Raw genomic sequence first — 5,621 nt, 5'->3', positions numbered from 1 at the left:
TATGCAGTCAGACTATTATATTTTCAGCTTTTTTTTTTTTTTGAGCTTTCGTTTGAATAATTCAGACTTTGGGTCAATATAATGACTGTTAGTGCAGGAATTATTTTTAGAAAGGGATGTTTGCTTTTAGTCAATGTATTAAGCCAATGAGGCTATATTACATGGGGAGGGAGACTGGTCCAAATAATCCTCTTGCCATGATTTCGGTCTCTCTCGCTCTCTCGCTCTCTCTCTCTCATTCTTTCCTGTGTTTGTCGTTTCTTTTTCTGAAATGTATACAACCAGATAATCACATCAGCTATGCATTTCAGAGGTGGAGAACGAGACGGAGAGGTGGGTTCTTTGGAAACCATGCTCTCATTCATGGAAATCAAAGGTGGAGCGCAATATTGGGCCCAGTCTGCAGAACAAAAGCACACTGATTTACCTCATCCAGCATAAAGCGTAATCCTCTCATACAAGCAAGCAAAATGAAACACCGGCCTTATAGTGTAGGGCTGCTATTAAGCAGGCAACCTCTCTCTCTCTCTCTTTCTCTTTCTCAATCTCTGTCTCTTGCACTCTCTCATGCTGTTCTCTTTAATCAAAACTCTTAACATAGAAAACTCGGTATTTCCATTAGCTAATTCATTGCTGAGGAAAAAAATGTTTCCTTTATGGATACAGACTTCTAATGTGTCCAAAATAAAAATAAGGCCATGTTGAACTGCCAACTGTTATTGCCATCCATTGTTGTTGTTAAAAGCGTTGCTGACATATTAACTTTGTTTTAATCTCAGACTATAGTTCAGTATAGTGTGTAGGACGTAGAGTCTGCCTCATTTTACAGTGCGGAGGCCGTGGAATATGTCTATGTTTAGTTTATGCTGTTAATGTGTGTTTGTATGTATAGTTTTGGGTTGGATAGCTATAGATTAAAAGAGCTCAGTACAATGAATTTGCATCACAGTGGAAACTCTGTGAAAAAAGAAATGTATTTCATATTTGTTTCAAACACAAAAGGCCGGAAATGCCTATAAATGTTGCAGGAGCCAGATGGGAACTGTGTTTCTCCTTTTTATTCCACTATAGATTGTGTCTGCTGCATTATCCCTTTGCGTGTCTGTGTGTGGGTGTTAGAGTGTGTATATCTGTGTGTGTGTGTGGAGGGGGGTGTTGAGTGTGGTTCATATAAACCGTTTGCTGCTGAGTGTATTTGTTTCCATGGTTACCCCCATGCCAATGTAGATCACGTCATCACCAGACCAATCCTCTGCAGCTATTGTTTACTGATCGTAGAGGAGAGGACTGAATGTGTGTTCGCGTTTTAGATACGTTCTCCACAGACCTTAAGTTCTTCCTTGTTTTTTGGTCTTTTGTCTAGCCTGTTGCTTATACTGCATTTAATTCCTGGATGTCTTGCTTGGATTCATCATATCTCCTGCTATATTTTGACCACCTGTCATTTTTCTGTGGTAGACACACATGGAGGGCTATTTATTCGATACTGCTCAGTGACTCCTGTTGGTTGACTTGGCACGCAGTGTCCTCTGCTTGTATCACCATCTGTACCGCTCCGTACAAAGCTGCATGAGTAAGAATGATCATCTACTGGTCTATAAATTGACATTCTAATGCAATGCAAATAGTTTCTATTTTCCTAATTTTTCTTCTCACTACTCCTAGTTTGTTTTAGGTCCTGAGAGAGGCGTTTGTCACTGTCATGTGAGCCTAACTTTGCTTTTTTATACAGTAAGTCCTTTTATTGTTTCTTTATGAAGTATGTCTGTTCTTTCTTTCTCACAAAGAGAATACTTTGGATTGTGGTGTGGTTTATGAAATCCATGCATTTGTGAGTCTTTTTGTATACACACAACACTAGCACAAAAGTGTTTTTAGTTTGTCTTAATTATATATATAAATAATTAAGATAAGTTTATAATAAATTCAAATATAATAAATCAACTATAAATAATAGTAATAAAGATATATTCATTTCAGTAATAAGTTAATTATTGTTAATGCAGTTCAGTAAGAAAGGAAGTGAGGTTGTAATTTTAAAATCTGATGTTTTACATTTTTGAAAATGAAAAGACCAGCACATTTTTATTAGTCTTAACATAATTTAAGCAGAGTTTAATTCAGTTAATTAATAAAGTTCAGTAACACTTTATTTTAAGGTGTCCTTGTTACACATGTTACATGTACTTATAATTAGGCCTGTCACGATAACAACTTCTTGTTTTGCGATATATTGCCCCAGAAATAATTGCGATAAGCGATATTATTGTCATTTTAAAGACCATTTTATGCCACTAAATATATAATCATAATGTAACAGTATAATAATGCAAGAAGGCCTACACTCTTCCAAATGACAACAAACTTTAAATTTTTAAGAATATTTAGATCATGGAAATTAAGTATCAAAATATTAGATACCTTAAAAAACCTGAATAAATAGTAAATAAACATTTTCTAACAAAAAGTGCAAAGTAACAAGTAGAAAAAAAGAAAAATGCACAAAGAACTTGTATGGAGATTTTTCCATCTACAGATTTTTCCCTGACCTTCTTTTCTCTGTAAATTAAGGGTGCACACTATTGCTGAAAAACACAATCACTACTTAGCAGTCAGATGTCCGTATGCACAAAGGCACAGATCCCTAAACAAGACCATATCTGCAGAAACTTTTTTTGTAGAAGCATTTTTTAAATTTGAACTAGCACCTCATGACTACATCACGTTATGTACGAGAAGCTGCAAAAGACACAGGTGCAAGTGGAATGTACAAAACATGGTGACATTAATTTTTAAGTAAATATAATGGGCGATATATTGCGTCACCAAAAATTATTGAGGTCATGTACATATATTGCGCGATAAGTCGATATATTGATTATTGCGACAGGCCTACTTATAATAACAATTAATTATACATAATAACATGCAAGTAACCCTAAGCCAAACCCTAATCCTAACCCTAAACATATAGTAAGTACATGTAGTTAATACTTAGTACTTAAATGTATAATTACACTGTCACAAGGACACCTTAAAATAAAGTGTAACCTAAAGTTCAAATTATTTGTATATATACACTGTCATTCAAAAGTTTAGGTAAATCTTATGGACCCCAAACTGTGAATGGTAGTGTAGTTATCATTGACAAATGAATACAGGTTGTAATTTTAAATTCTGATGTTTTTAGTCTATAAAAATGAAGACACCAATGTGAAGATAAATGAAAACATTCAGGCTTATCATCGCGATTAAAAACACTTTTACTGAGATATTATTGAATTCTTTGTGGAGAGTAGAGGACACCAATGTTGTCAAATAATTTAAGAACAAAAAACATAGTTTCCCTTCCTAAATATTTTGTTCATGGCCCATTTCATTTTTGGTTTCATTCAGATACCTGCCTGCAAAGGCTGTTCTTTCTTCAACTCTCCCTGTTATACAGTTTGTGTCTGGGATTGAATGCTGATTGAGCAAGTGGCATTAGATGATTATGCTTAGGTTTGATGAAAGACAATCTGTGAAGGGTGTGTACTTGTATGTGTGTGTGTGTGTGTGTGTGTGTGTGTGTGTGTGTGCGTGCGTGTATCCTTCAACAGAGCGATCTCTTCTCTTTATAGTTCATTCTGACAATTCAAGAGCATCCAGCTGCAGCATGAATAGAGTACAGGAATAAATACGTTAATAATATTTATCAGAGAAGAGAAGTAAAAGAAGGGGGAGGTAAAGATGGATAAAGGTGAAATGGATGGAAGAAGACCATTCGCAGATGAGGGTCAGAGGTATGAAGAGAGAGGGGTAAACATTAAAGAAAGATGAAAGCAGAAAGGAATAGGGAAAAGAAGAGAGGAAGTGAGAAATGCAGAGAAGAGAAGTGATGAGTTGAGGGTCAGAGATTTTTTTTTCTTCTTCAAAAAAGAGAATATTTTGAATTTTGTGGTGTGGCTTTTGTATTTACACAACACTAGCACACAAGTGTTTTTAGTTTGGCTTAACAAAAGTTACGTTTTAATAATTAAGATACGTTTGTAAATATATTTAAATATTAAAAAAACAGCTATAAATAATAGTAATAAGATATATTTATCATTTAAATAACAAGTTCATTATTGTTGTGTATGTGCAGTGTAGTTCATTAAGAAAGGAACTGAGGTTGTAATTTTCAAATCTGATGTTTTACATTTGTGAAAATGAAAAGACCAGTCTTCACATAAATTAAGCTAAGTTGAATTCAGTTCATTCAATATTAAGTTTAAATTATTTGTATATATAGGCCTACTGCCATTCAAAAGTTTATGGTCAGTAAGAAAAAGCAATACTTTTATTCAGCAAGATTGCATTAAATTGCTCAAAAGTGTCAATAAAGACAGATAAATGCTGCTCTTTTGAACTTTCTATTAATCAACAAAACTAATCAGCAGCACAACTATTTTTTACATTGATGATAATAATAAATGTTTCATTAACATCAAATTAGCATATTACTGTAATTTCTGTAGGATCATGTGATACTGAAGATTAGATTATAAATAGAAAACAGTTATTTTAAATTGTAACAGTATTTCACAATATTAGTGTTTTACTGTATTTTTGATCAAATAAAAGCAGCCTGACCATAAGAGACTTCTTTCTGAAACATTAAAAAATCTTACTGACTCCAAACTTTGAATAATAGTGCTTGTGTAGTTATCATTGACAAATGAATGCCGTTTGTAATTTTAAATTCTGATGTTTTACATCTATAAAAATGAAGACACCATTATATGAGAATAAATGAAAACATTCAGGCTTATCATAGTGATTAAAAACACTTTTGCTGAGTTATTATTGAATTATTTGTGGAGAGTAGAGGACACAGAGGTTATCAAATCATTTAAGAACAAAAAACATATAGTTTTCCTTACTAAATATTTAGTTCATGGCCCATTTCATCCTTGGTTTCATTCAGATACCTGCCTGCAAATGCTGTTTTTTCTTCATCTCTCCCTGTTATACAGTTTGAGGCTGGGATTTGAATGCTGAATGAGCAAGTGGCATGAGATGATTATGCTTAGGTTTGATGAAAGACAATCTGTGAAGGGTGTGTACTTGTATGTGTGTGTGTGTGTGTGTGTGTGTGTGTGTGTGTGTGCGTGCGTGTATCCTTCAACAGAGCGATCTCTTCTCTTTATAGTTCATTCTGACAATTCAAGAGCATCCAGCTGCAGCATGAATAGAGTACAGGAATAAATACGTTAATAATATTTATCAGAGAAGAGAAGTAAAAGAAGGGGGAGGTAAAGATGGATAAAGGTGAAATGGATGGAAGAAGACCATTCGCAGATGAGGGTCAGAGGTATGAAGAGAGAGGGGTAAACATTAAAGAAAGATGAAAGCAGAAAGGAATAGGGAAAAGAAGAGAGGAAGTGAGAAATGCAGAGAAGAGAAGTGATGAGTTGAGGGTCAGAGAGAGAGAAAGGAGTGAAAGAAAGGGGGATGGGTGTGTTTGTTGCTGAAGTGACTGTTTTTCTTGTAAATGCAGCCTCAGTGTTTGTGTGTGTTTGTGTGTGTGTGGAGCTGGAGTATTGATCAGAGTGATCCACTCCAGCACTGAATGTTGACTCTGCACTAAAGGTGACACA

The 5,621-nt window shown here is 34.5% G+C and overlaps 1 protein-coding gene across 2 annotated transcripts in view; it reads left to right on the top strand.

Annotated features, from left to right (window-relative positions):
• LOC107739473 (tyrosine-protein phosphatase non-receptor type 5-like) overlaps positions 1–5,621 on the top strand; it is a 17,071-nt gene that overhangs the window by 730 nt on the left and 10,720 nt on the right. For both annotated transcript variants that reach the window (XM_016551592.1, XM_016551601.1), the window contains exons 2-3: positions 1,459–1,573; positions 1,666–1,731. The gene's annotated coding sequence lies outside the window, so the exon portion shown is untranslated. The remainder of the gene's footprint in view (positions 1–1,458; positions 1,574–1,665; positions 1,732–5,621) is intronic.

The sequence above is a fragment of the Sinocyclocheilus rhinocerous genome, unplaced genomic scaffold (genome assembly GCF_001515625.1).
Source record: "Sinocyclocheilus rhinocerous isolate Xijiao unplaced genomic scaffold, SAMN03320098_v1.1 scaffold371, whole genome shotgun sequence".
In the NCBI taxonomy this organism is placed as follows: Eukaryota; Metazoa; Chordata; class Actinopteri; order Cypriniformes; family Cyprinidae; genus Sinocyclocheilus; species Sinocyclocheilus rhinocerous.
This window is presented reverse-complemented; position numbering and strand designations above follow the sequence as displayed.